This window comes from Mustela lutreola, chromosome 10 (genome assembly GCF_030435805.1).
Source record: "Mustela lutreola isolate mMusLut2 chromosome 10, mMusLut2.pri, whole genome shotgun sequence".
NCBI classification, from domain to species: domain Eukaryota; kingdom Metazoa; phylum Chordata; class Mammalia; order Carnivora; family Mustelidae; genus Mustela; species Mustela lutreola.
Window position 1 is genome coordinate 82,815,153 of NC_081299.1, and position 13,319 is coordinate 82,828,471.

A 13,319-nucleotide genomic window follows, 5' to 3' on the forward strand; every position below is an offset into this window, starting at 1 on the left:
CTTTCAATAAACACGAAATAGTTATTTCAAGAAACAGCCCGTAGGTGACTATATTTTCATTTCCTGATGTACAATTTTCAGAATTAAATTCAGTTTTAAGGCAAATTAGCTAACAGTCTATAGCAAAGAGATAAATCTTAGAAATGGAATTTTCTAACCTGTCCAAGGCTTTCAAAATATAGTTTGCATGGGCCCAACAAGGCCAAAGGGAAAACTGTATCTTGGAACCACTGAAATCCTCCCCCCCCAAAAAAAGGAATGCAAAAATTTATAAACTATGCTAAAAGGAAACACTAATATTCATCTATACTCTAACTGAATTACCCCCTCCTAAGTTATCACTTTCAATATGGTATAATTACCTCCACGGTGACTGCAAATTGGCAGTTAAACCTTTAAGTAGTAAATCTTGGTTTTTGTATGTTTACCAGCCAAGGCTTTTGAAGTGCTGGAGAGGTCTGGAGAAGGTGGTAAACTATTTATAAATTGGAAGATCTTTTGCATTTATCTAGGAATATAGATATTGTTGGTATGTGATTAAATTACTGCACCAGTTTTCCTGGAGGATTTCTGTGTTTATTGCTTTTTTGTAAGACATTTATCCAGCTCTCTCAATCCCATTCTCTTTCTTGCATGAATTCACACATTTTAAAATGCAGGTGTCTTGCTTGTCTGATAGATGTCATTTGCATTATTCGAGAGCCTGCAGCCCCAAAATTTCTCAATGTCTGTAAAATTCAGGAGCAAAATTATTTAGTAATAATATTCTGGGAATAAGATAATGTTTAATGAAACATATATACAATAACAAGTTCACAAGCCACCTTTTCAATTTTCCCGTTGAATTTTAGGGGTAAAGTGGAAGAACATATCTATCTAAAGGAAGCACAAGACTCTAAATTATTATCATCATAGCCTGTGAATTATTATTTGATGCCCATTTTGCCCAAAGGATACTTTATACACCATAAAGTTAAAGTAATCTTTACTTTAGAAGCTTAGACTTTGAAGAATAAAGAATAAACTTTAAATAAACCAAACATTAGCTCAAATACATACATCGAAGGACAAGGAATTTAGAACAGTATGAACCAAAGTATATATACTCATTAAAATCGAAACCATTAATAATGGCTGAAAAGATTCACTGAGCATTTACTAAGTGCTGCTACACTAGAAAAGTCCAGGGGGTGAGGAATAACCTGATGACCACTATATCCTAGCATGTGGGAATAGCACAGATTAAATGGCAGGAAAGTTCCTTCTCTCCTGAAGTTCACAGTCTAAGGAAGAGAGGCAAGAAGTTAATAGAATACCATACAGGCATGACAAAGAAAGGTACAGGCTGCGTGCACTCGGGGGGGGGGGGGGGCAGGTTTCCAAAGTGGTTTGAGGAATGTTAAGGAAAATACTGATCCTCATCTTGAAGAGAATATGGAGGGCCACCTGGGTGGCTCAGCCAACCCCATTGAGTTACTTACAAAACACACTCTGAACACAACATTCACACCCCTCCACTGCCTCCATGCTACAACACTAACAAAGCCAACATCATTTCTTGCCTGGATTCCCACATTAGCCTTCAGAATGATCACCCTGTCTCCATTCTCATGCCTTATAATCTGTCTGCCACACACATTTGACCTTTCATTTAAAAACAGAAGTCAGATCCTACAACTATTTTAAAAATTAGGATAAAATCCAAAATCCATACAGGATTTACGTGACCTCTGGTTACCCTTCTAAGCTCATAACCAACCACTCTCTTTTCTGTTCATCTTACTTCATATGACCTCATCATTGCTAGTCCTGAGCATTCTGCCATCACAGAGCCTGTGCATAGCTTCCTTCTGCAGGGATAGGTATGACTCATGCCCACACTTTATTCAGGATTTTCTTGACCGTATTTACTAAACCAGTGATCACATTCCTCCCTTGTTCCTTACCCAACCTTTCCTTTATAGGACTTATTACTATTTTTATTAGGTATATTTAGTTATTTAGTTCCTATCTCCTCCATTAGAACATTTCCCTCCATAAATGGCTGAGTGTTTATCTACCTTGTTCAGTCGTACTGAATATAGCAAAGACTTACTGGATATTCAGTTGATAAATATACACTTTTTAAAGATCTATTTATTTATTTAGAGAGGGAGAGTCTGTGTTTGAACCAGGGGAAGGGCAGAGGGAGAGGAAGAGAGAATCTCAAGCAGACTCCCCACTGAGAATGGGGTCTGATGCGGGGCTCACTCCCATGACCTGAGCCAAAATCATAACCCAGCTGCTTTGAGGGGTGAGCCACCCAAGTATCCCTCAATTGATAAATTTTTAATGAAATACTAAATTAAATATATTTGAATAACTGATTTTAAGTAATGGATCTGTTTAGCATTCAGATGTATCTTAATCACGATCATGGTCAGTTTGTCTCCAATCCACTAATCTTTTCTCCGTAATTTAACTGAACATTCATGGGTAATAGTTTGCCGTCACATTTTCCACCGTAAGGCACTATCTTTAACCTGTTTTCTTTGGTGGTGCTGATTTACATATTTTGTTTGTGGTCGCCTTGCTCACCTTTATATAACTAACTCTAATGGGCCATGTAAGTGCTCATGGTCATTCGTCTCATGATTCAGCCCGTTCCAGGAATGCCAAGATCAAAATTAAAACAACAACAACAACAACAAATTATTAATTTCTCTTCAGTTGCATCTTCACATTTTTCGTATTCAGAGGTGTTCCCTCTTTTGTCTTCAACAGCACCTAATGAGCAGTAATGTCAACAAAAGTTTACCTACTTGGGGACTTCATCTCTGATAAGAAAGCACCAGAAAAGCCAAAAGTAATGTGTCAGTCTATGACAGAGAAGTGCTCTTGGGAGCTCCAAATTTTAAAAGTTATATATATTACCTGACTGCCCTTTATCACACTACAATTTAGAGCAGGACTGTCAGAAACTCAAGAATGTGAGTGGAGAAGGAAAGAGATGTGCAATTGTTGTTGATAATATGCTAGCCTATGACTAAGCTCTACTAGTTAAACGTTCCTCAGTGTTCTTAACTCAATGCCTAGATTTAGAAAGTCACAGACCAATGCTCCAATTATGCTGAATTACCTGGTGGTATTACAAACCCCCAAGCAGACTTCCTGCTGTTGCTCCCTTCAAAAAGTTTCAAAAGTGTATAGAGGAAAATGAGGACAACCAAATGAGGTTAATTTGATGTGTGTAATTGGAAAGAAGGCATCATTTAAGACAGAAGCAATGTTTCCTGTCATGTGGCAATGATGCAAAGGGCTAGAGAAATCTCAAATCCTGAATTCTGATAGTGCAGGAAATATTGTCCTTGCATAAGGAGATGTACTATTAGCTTATCATTTTTAATTGTGTGTACATGTGTACACACAGACACACAAACACACACCTATACATGCATTTATATTACACCCTAAGGCAATGGTATTTCATAAAAAATACTTTTTCCATAGCTCTTCATGGACACTGAACTTGAATTTATGAATGGCAAGAACTTACTTTTAAAATAATATATAACATGTTGAATCTCTAAAATATCAAGGCTCTTATATTGAAATGTGTCAAAGTATTGTTTTTCATTTATACTCAATGTAACACATACTTTGGTTACATATTGCAGATTTATCACACCTATACACTCCTTGATGAAAACTCCACTTGGATGACAGACAGTAAGTAAATATTAAAAGAAAATAAGCAAAAGTGTCTGAAGACAAAGGGGGTGAGGAAGGCATCAACAGCGGATGAGAAACTTGAAAGTGAAAGTGGACTGTGGATTGGAGGATGGAAAATGGACTGAGAAGGAGTAACTGACTTAGCAGAGACCCATGAATATTCCCCATGCAGAACTCCCAAAAAGGTAAAGGGACCTTGGAACACAGCAGGGTGGTGGGAGTCAGGGATCACAAGGGACTGAAAATGGGAACATTGTTTGAAGATTGATATGTGGAGGCGACTGGACCAGGAGGTCCCCTCTCTCACTCTGCAGTCAGGTTTTTAGTGGTTCACTAAAGACCAAAGATTTATTTTCATGGAAGAAATGTAGCAGAGATACACTGGATACAAAAACTAGTGGAAGGCTGTGTTTGAGATGATGATGAAAAGTATGGTCATAAAATGAAAGTCTGCATATTAACACTGACACCACCACTCACCCTCCATCCCTTTTACATAGGAAGACAGGTGCTCACATGATAGAAGACATGATGATTCTTCTTCTGAGAAAATACTTACTCCCAGAGAAAAGATTTCAAGATACTCAAATTTGTGAGCCTGGGAAAAAGTACAGCTTACCATTTAACCACCCTACGTTTAAAATCTTTAGCAGATAAACTGCACTCACATACTCTGAGCTTTCAATCAGCTTCTTAGTGTCTCACATTTGAAACTGAGCAGAGAAGAAGAGCCCCAAATCCCCAGACCTTTTGGAAGGCCTCCTGCATGAAGCAGAGAACCCAAACTAAATCATCAAAATAAATAAGTCAGAGGAAACAGAGAATAAATAAAAAAGAAGGAAAACTGAAAGATGAGAACTAAAATAGGTAATAGCTTTAGAAAGTGTAAGACAATGAATTGCATTTAAAAGATCATGAAGTAGGCTCCATAGCTCAGGGGTTAGAGCACTGGTCTTGTAAAAGATCATGAAGCCATCATAAAGAAACTATTGGAAAACAAGACAGAATTGTAAGAAAATGTAACAACCAGGGCACCTGGGTGGCTCAGTTGGTTAGGTGTCCAACTCTTGATTTTAGCTCAGGTCAAGATCTCATGAGTCGTAAGAGTGGGGAGTCTGCCTGACAGTCTGTCACTCTGCCCCTCCCTGCCACACGCTCTCTCTTCTCTAAAGTGAACAATTCTTTAAAAAAAAAGAAAGAAAGAAAGAAAATACAACAACCAATAAAAAGTTAGATGGCTGAACATGATATCAAAAAAACTCTCAAAAGAAACAATAATAAATCTCCCAAAAGACAGAACAATAAGATTGAAACCAAAAAAAAAAAAAAAAAAAAATTAGAGCAAAGAATAACTTTTAAAAAGAATGGGAAAAAAATGAAGAAGCAAACAAAATAACATCAGAAAATTTGTTAAAGGTATACATTTCCAGATGGAAAAGGGCTGAGAACTCAATAATCAATTAAGGGAAATCCTTGTTTTGAAAACCAGATCACCAAGAACAACAGTAGATACTACTAAAAGGATCTAAAGGGGGAAAATATGTATAAATATAACTCTTTAGCAAATACCAGTTAGGAGGAAATCTCTCAACAACTGATAGAATAAATTAGAAAATGATCTAAAATGTTTTTTAAAAACAGTTTTTAAAAAAGATTTTATTTATTTATTTAACAGATAGAGATCACAAGTAGGCAGAGAAGCAGGTAGAGAGAGAGGGAGGAGGAAGCAGGCTTCCTGCTGACCAGAGACCCCAGGACCCTGGGACCATGGCCTGAGCCGAAGGCAGAGGCTTTAACCCACTGAGCCACCCAGGCACCCCTAAAAACAATTTTAATGTAGAGTTTTATACACAAATTATTACACATAAAGATAGAATAAAGATATTTTCAAATTGTATGAACTGATAATTTTACTGCTACTTCTCGGAATGCTTAGAATATCCCAAGATACTCTCAAGCTTGGATCAGAAAGCTATACCAAGAATAAGGAATACATGGGATCCAGAAATAGAGACTCCAACATAAGCAGTAAGTCAAGGGATATCCCTGACAACAGACATAGAGGGCATATTTTTGTTGTTGTTGTCTAAGGTAGATCAAATTATAATTCTTTCAATAAGGAGTATAAAAGTCTACTTCATCACCATCTTTTGGATTAAATATTACTTTTAAAACATTTTATCAATTTGATACTCAAAACAAAGCTTACCCCTGCTTTATTTTACATGTCTCTGCAAACAGTTTTAAGAGTGTTTTCCTTGTAGTTACTGTTGATTTTCCACCCTTTGCTCAAAGAGCTTTAAAAATCTACCTGTATGATAAGCCAGATCAGCAAAAAGATGCTTTTATTGACCTAACCCTTAATATTGTGCTATTAACTGAGGGATGTCATAAGAAAGCCAACTCAATTGTGTTAGTATATTGATTGCGAATCTTTTGTTTAGGATATAAGTAGTATATTATATGGTATTCTCCTAATGAGATAACTTGTACCTTGGTTCTGATGCAACTTCATTATTATCTTATGAAAACAGTTTTACATTCATCTTTTAACTTTGCTCATTTTTTTATATAGAGTAATTTAAAAGTTACATGCAGCTACACTGAACATCTTAACTGTGATATTTTTCTCTTTCAACTTTAGAAAGCTTATCTTTTCCATTTTCTTTTTCTTTTTTTTTTTTTTTTTAAAGATTTTATTTATTTGTTTGACAGACAGAGATCACAAATAGGCAGAGAGGCAGGCAGGGAGAGAGAGAGGAAGGGAAGCAAGCTCCCTGCTGAGCAGAGAGCCCCATTTGGGCCTTGATCCCAGGGCCCTGGGATCATGACCTGAGCCAAAGGCAGCGGCTTTAACCCACTGAGCCACCCAGGCTCCCTTCTTTGCCATTTTCAAATAGCATGAATATCCATCTTTCTTTTTTATTTAATAGTTTAGTACAGTAGTTCTTTAAGTTTTTAATATATAATTTATTTTGTTATATATTATGGGGAAAGGGTACACTTAGATCTTTTTTTCCCTGAACAGTTAATATATTGATTCATTCACAAAACATCTTTTCCCAATTCACCAGAGAGCCTTCTTTTATAATATGTTCTTTGGAATACAGAGTTTATTTCAGGGTTCTCTATTCTCTTCCTTGGTTTGTCTGTTGATCTGTGCACCAGCAAACATCTTTTAATTAGCATAATTTTGAAATTACTTTGAATTGTTGGCTGTATATATCTTTTCCACCTTTCTTCTGGTTGAAAAAAACTACTTAATTTTTTTGCCTGTTTATTCTTTCTTCTAAACTTAAAAGTGGTTTGTATGTCCTGGGGGAAAGAACCTACTGTAATTTTATAATCGTATTAAAATACAACTTAGTTTAAAATAAATGTCATATTTATAATAATGAGTCTTTTACTATAAGAACATACTATATGTTTTGTCATTTATTCAAAGCTGTTTTTCTATGCTACATTAGGTTGTTTCTTTCAGTCCCATATATTGTTTGTTAAGGATGGATATTTGTGCTTTTCATTGTTGCTTGTGTGAGTACACAATTATGTACTCAATTGTGTGAGTACAGGAAAGCAACTTAAGTTTGTATGTTTGCTGTATAGTTCATGCGCTGCTGTCTGAGGAATTTAATACAATTTTCCTAAATGATTCTTGTAAAGATTAGCTTAGTGTAGGGTACTCAGGGGCCCTTTGATAGGAAGTCACTGTTATGAGACCTTAGTGCCACCACTGTCATTGCACTATCCTAGACTTACTTTCATTCTGAGCTTCAATGTTTTGTTTTATATTTCTTAGGTCTATAAGCAGAACATATCCAGGTAACTAAGTATATTTTCCAAAAACTTGGGCCTTTTCTTTCATGTTACATGTGACTTCCAGAATGATATTAAATAACAATGCTGATGATATTACATAAATAATATTCGTAATATTAAGTCATCCTCACACTCCTGGAGTACCCTTCTTTGGTCAACTTGGACAATGATTTTCATATATTATTGAATTTAATTTCTTAGCAATTACTATATATTCAGATTCATAACTTTCATTTCATGCTTTTTAAAAAAATCAACTTTCAGTGGGCTAACTTCATAATGATTTTTCCATTATAGAAATATTCTGGGACTATTTTTGTAATATGGGCATAGAGGAAGCACTACATAACTATTACCCAGATTTCCTACGTCATCTCTCATTTTGCATAAGCATTGCAAAAGCTCTCTTTAGTAGGTATTACTCATATTCCTGTTATACAGATGAGAAAACTCAGGCAGACAAATGTTAAGTTTTCCAGTTTCAAAATGCATTAATTCACAGGTCTATGCCTGCAACCACTATCCTGCTTACCACAACTTTCAAAAAGACTATGTCCACATTGTATTACGAGATGACCATTCTTTATGTCAGGCCCCAATTTTGAAAATTCATTCATTCAGCAATGTTTATTCAGCACCTATTATGTGCCAGCTACTATTCTAGCAACAGAGGATGTAACAGTGAGTGAAAAAGCAAGGCAACTCTGTTCTTGGGAAGTTTACATTTGAATGAATAGTAGCAGGTCACAAACATAATAAATAACTGATTTGTAGGTTATGCTTAAAACAATACTTGGATGGAAATTTACAGCTTTATGCATATATATTAAGAAAGAACACAACTTTTTATGGCCCTTCAAATTATCTTTTCCTCAAGGAGGAATGAGGAGAAAGACCACCCATTTTGTTGAAGTTGGAGATGTTAACAACAGGGAAGACCAGATCAATAGATTTATTAGAAGAATGAACAAGGTATCTACCATGATTATTTTTGAAATCGAGTTAATTACTAAATGACTCTTTCAAATTGAAAAAGAGGAAAGAAAACAGAAAAGGCCTAAGTCAATAATCTATATGTCTACTTTTCATTCTAAGAATCTGGGAAGAGGAGCAAATTAAATATAAAACAAGTGGAAAAAAAGAAACAATAGAGGTAAGAAATGAAAAAAGAAAATGAACAAAAGCCAGAGAAAATCAGACAGCCAAAGGTGGTTCTTTGAAAATATCAATAAAATCAGTAACTTCTAATGAGACCAAAGAAAAAAGTAAGAAAGAAAGAATGCACCAATTACCAGCATCAGAAATGAAAGCGTGTCATAATTATAACACTCCTATGACCATAAAAAGACCGAGAATTATAAAAAAGTATATAGTATAAATCCTTTTATAATTTTTAGTCTTTAAATAATACTTATTCTTAAGTTCCTCAAAAGGCTGTTTCAACATATTTTTGAAAATTATATAAGTCAAGAGTGAAACTTAAAAAAAAATCTCCTATTTAGGATAAGAAATTTTGCACACCTGAATCCCCTACTCACTGACTTTTGGTGTTTCTTATAAATTGCTCTTTATTAAAAGAATCTAGGATTTAAATCTAAATGATTCCATTTTAAAATTTTGTTAATATTTGTGACTTCTTTTTCAGGGATTAATTTTCAACATAGACATTCAGTTTTAAAACTCAATTTCTAATAATTCTGGCATAAATATAAAGTTAATTCGTTTTTAAAAAGCTTAACATTTATGGAATGCCTTCTAATTCTTGAATCCATTAATTTAATACAGTGGTTCTCATACTTTTGCATGCATCAGAATCACCTGGAGGGCTTGTTAAAACAGACTGCTGGGCTACACATTATATAGTTTCTGATTTAGTAAGTCTGGGGTTGGCCCTGAAAAATTTGTGCTTCTAATAAGTTCCCAGGTGATGCTTGCTGCTGGTCCAGAGACCATAATTTGAAAACCACTGCTGTAATTTATTACTCAGTTATTTAGTACATATATCTTCAATAATATTTTTAAAAAATATGTTGTATTTTCTGAGCCCCTGTATATCTGAGAATTTTCATCCTGAAATGACACACTAATTATCAACTTGGATGTGTGATTACCCTTCCTCCTAAAAATATGTACCACTCTGTTTCCTTTTGGAATTTAGTGTTGCTGAGACTATATCTGTGGCTAGCTAATTTTATCTATATCATCTTATAATTCAAAATATTTTGTAGAATGTACTAGGTAAAGTTCTCTCTGTTGTTCTTGTGATCAGTCGCTACTTTCTAATTGAATTTCATTTCAATTCAGTAAAGTTAAAAATGTTTTAAAACCTATGTCTTTCATTATTAATTAACATAAGGAAAATGCCTATTAAAGCAGTTAAGTTATAGGAAGTGAGCTAAAATAGGGACTGCTAACATGGTAAGTGTTCAGTAATGCTAGGTGTTACTATTTTTTCTTTTATTATGTGCTGCCCCACTCCTATCCTGCTACCTTCATCATGAATTCCTTTTTGGGTTGTCTACATATGTCCATCACTTTCCCTTTCATGATATTAATTGCTCTGTCCTTTTTCTGTATATTTTTGGAGAGATTCTTAAGGCTATCTTTCGCAACACTGATTCAAGTTTCCACGGTTTCAGTTTTGCTCTGTCACAACAGCAATGTGGATTTTATTTGTGCTACTGTATTTTTGCTTCTTCACTGCTTTTCTTTTTCTCTTTTTTCTTTCTTTTCTTTTTCTCTCCTTTTTTTTCCCCCACCATTTCCCTATCCATTCTGTATCTTCTCATCTCAGTCCAGTGTGAATTGCCCCTTACTTTTAATGTCTGTTTGGTTAGGCAAATCCCCTCTTCAGGCCTGAAGGTAGACATAACATTTGAAATGTTCACATTTCAAAGCCAAATTGGCAGAATCTAGCAGACCATGGGACTTTGTGAGATTAAAGTGGGAAAAATTTATCCTTTTCTCCTTGCTTTGATCTGACACTCGGTACAGATAGAATACATGTAAAACTACATAATTCCCAGGGAACAGGTACTAGGAATCTTGGAGTCTCTAATTTTACTTGAAGATCTTAGCTTATGAGGATTAGAGCTCTTAAACATTAGGCATTGCCTCTAGCTACCCCTTGCTAACCCTCACAGAGAAAGAAAGATATATAGTCTTCATTCATTCTAGAGTCCATCCTGTGGCAATGGAACAATAGCAATTCTGCTTGCCTTAAAACAGGTATAAAAGTGTTTAAGTGCTTCTTGGCTCTGTTTTAATCTACTCCTGGTGTAGGAAAAAGAAACTGGACCACTTATCAAAAAATATCTTATAATAACAGCTCTTTTGATATATTCAGTTATATACACATTCTCAAAAATACCTGGTCAGGAACTAGGAGTTGCAACGAAAAGCTATTTTTTTTTTAACATTATTTATTTGGGAGAGAGAGGAAGGGCAGAGAGAGAGGAAGAGAGAGAGAGAGAGAGAGAGAGAGAATCCCCAGCAGACTTACCCCACTGAGCATGGAGCCTGAGGTGGGGCTGATCCCGCAACCCTAAGATCATGACTTGCGCCAAAATCTAGACTCTAGTATGCAACAGATTGGGCCTTCCAGGAGCCCCACGAAGAGCTTTTAATGATATATCCCATCACCCAAAGTTTAATGCCCATCAATAAAGAGCATGAAATAGAAAGTTAGTGAAAATTGCTTGATAAGTCATGACAACTGACTAAACATGAAGTAAGCATTTTGCGGTTTCTTTGAATTGGTGGCACTCCTTATATCTTCATATATTTTAGTGAGGATTTTAGAGAATCCACCTGAGGTTCTACACATTTAAAATCTAAGTTACTACATTTCAACTACTAAAACGAGAATGATCACTGAATACATTTACCTATAAAAGATAAATTGGTTCATTTCATTCTCAAAAAACAAACATCTCAGATTTTTATTATATAAACTGTATTTTGTAATGGTGGCATTCCCCATATTAGAATTTTCTCTTCCACCTTAAGATGGGAACCGAAGATTAAAGATCAATGGTTATCAGAATCCTCTGAGATTCTTAAAACAAAAAACATTATATATAATCCTGGTCTCATCTCTGATCTACCAAATTAGATACTCTCTGAGCCCAGGATCAGCTATCTCAATAATCTCCTTAGGTGACTATTATCACACTAAAGACCTTGGTGATCCCTACTACATCACAAACCTATAAAAATGGTAAAACTAAAGAAAAGCCTTTGGGAATGATTTAGAATAATTTATAAGGAACAAATATAAATACACACACACACACAATTTCAACAAAGAAGTCACCATATTCTCATTTACTATAAACTTGCTATTAAAACAAGGCTTTAGGGAGCTAGACAGGCTAAGGCAAAAGATATTTCACTCAAACTATTATTGTTAGCCCAAGTCACTTCTATTAGTACATACATTTCTTTGTGCTATTTCTTAGTATATTAATATGAGAAATGCATGAAATCCAGAGGTTAATAGGAATATCGAGAGGTTTACTAGACCACTTACAGTGTAATTGTGACCTGTTGTGATTTTTTCAATTTTTTTTTAATTAACGTATAATATATTACTTATTTTGGGGGTACAGGTCTGTGATTCATCAGTCTTACACAATTCACAGCACTCTGCTGTGAATTTTTTTTAAACAATGATTAATCTTAGTGCTATATTCATAGATTATTTTTAGTCTATTATTTTTGTTTAAGAAATACAAAAGTGGGTCTCTAGATATTTTCATCCCACAATATGCTGACGATATTACAAGAGCATAATAGAGTAAATTAATACAAAATGAACAGGGGTGGGAAAGTAACTGTACCATAGTGGTTAAGTTCATAATATTAAAAGCCAGATAGCAAGAATCCCAATACATCTGGATATAAGCTGTGTGACATTATAGAATTACTTGACTTCTCTGTACATACGTCAGTTTCTTTTTCAGTAAAATTGGAAAATAATTGTAACCACAGGTTGTTGTAATGATTAAATAAAATAAAGCATTAAAAACTCTTAGCATCTAGTACCTAGTAAGATGGCCTATATTCTTTTTTATTAAATACTTAGTTTCAATTCCAGTAGAGTAAACATACAGTATTGTTTCTATTAGTTCTAGTGATTCAACAATTCTACACATTACTCCATCACAACAAATGTACTCTTAATCCCCTTCATCTATTTCACCCATCTTCCCACCCACCTGCCCTCTGGTAACCACCTATTTGTTCTCTGTAGTAAGTCTGTTTTTTGGTGTTTATCTATTTCTCTTTCTTCCCCTTCGTTCATTTGTTTTGTTTCTTAAATTCCACATGTGAGTGAAATCATATGGCATTTGTCTTTCTGAATGACTTATTTTGCTTAGCATAATACTCTCTAGCTCCATCCATGCTGGTGCAAATGGCAAGATTTCATTCTTTTTATGGCTAAATATTCCCCCCACACATACACACATCCCACATCTTCTGTATCCTTTCATCTATTGATGGACACCTGGGCTGCTTCCATAGTTTGGCTATTGTAAATAATGCTGCAATAAACATAGGGGTGCATGTATCCCTTTGAATTTGTGTTTTTGTATTTATTGGGTAATACCCAGTAGTGTGATTACTGGATCATAGGGTAATTCTATTTTTAATTTTTTGAGACATCTCTATACTCTTTTCCACAGTGGCTGCACCTGTTTGTATTCCCACTAACAGTGCAGGAGGGTTCTTTTTACTCCACATCCTTGCCAACACTTGTTTCCTGTGTTTTTGATTATAGCCATTCT

At 34.9% G+C, this 13,319-nt stretch overlaps 1 protein-coding gene across 4 annotated transcripts in view; it reads right to left on the reverse strand.

Annotated features, from left to right (window-relative positions):
- The window catches only part of DPYD (dihydropyrimidine dehydrogenase), an 833,169-nt gene that overhangs the window by 199,274 nt on the left and 620,576 nt on the right, over positions 1–13,319 (reverse strand). The gene's annotated exons all lie outside the window — the stretch shown is intronic.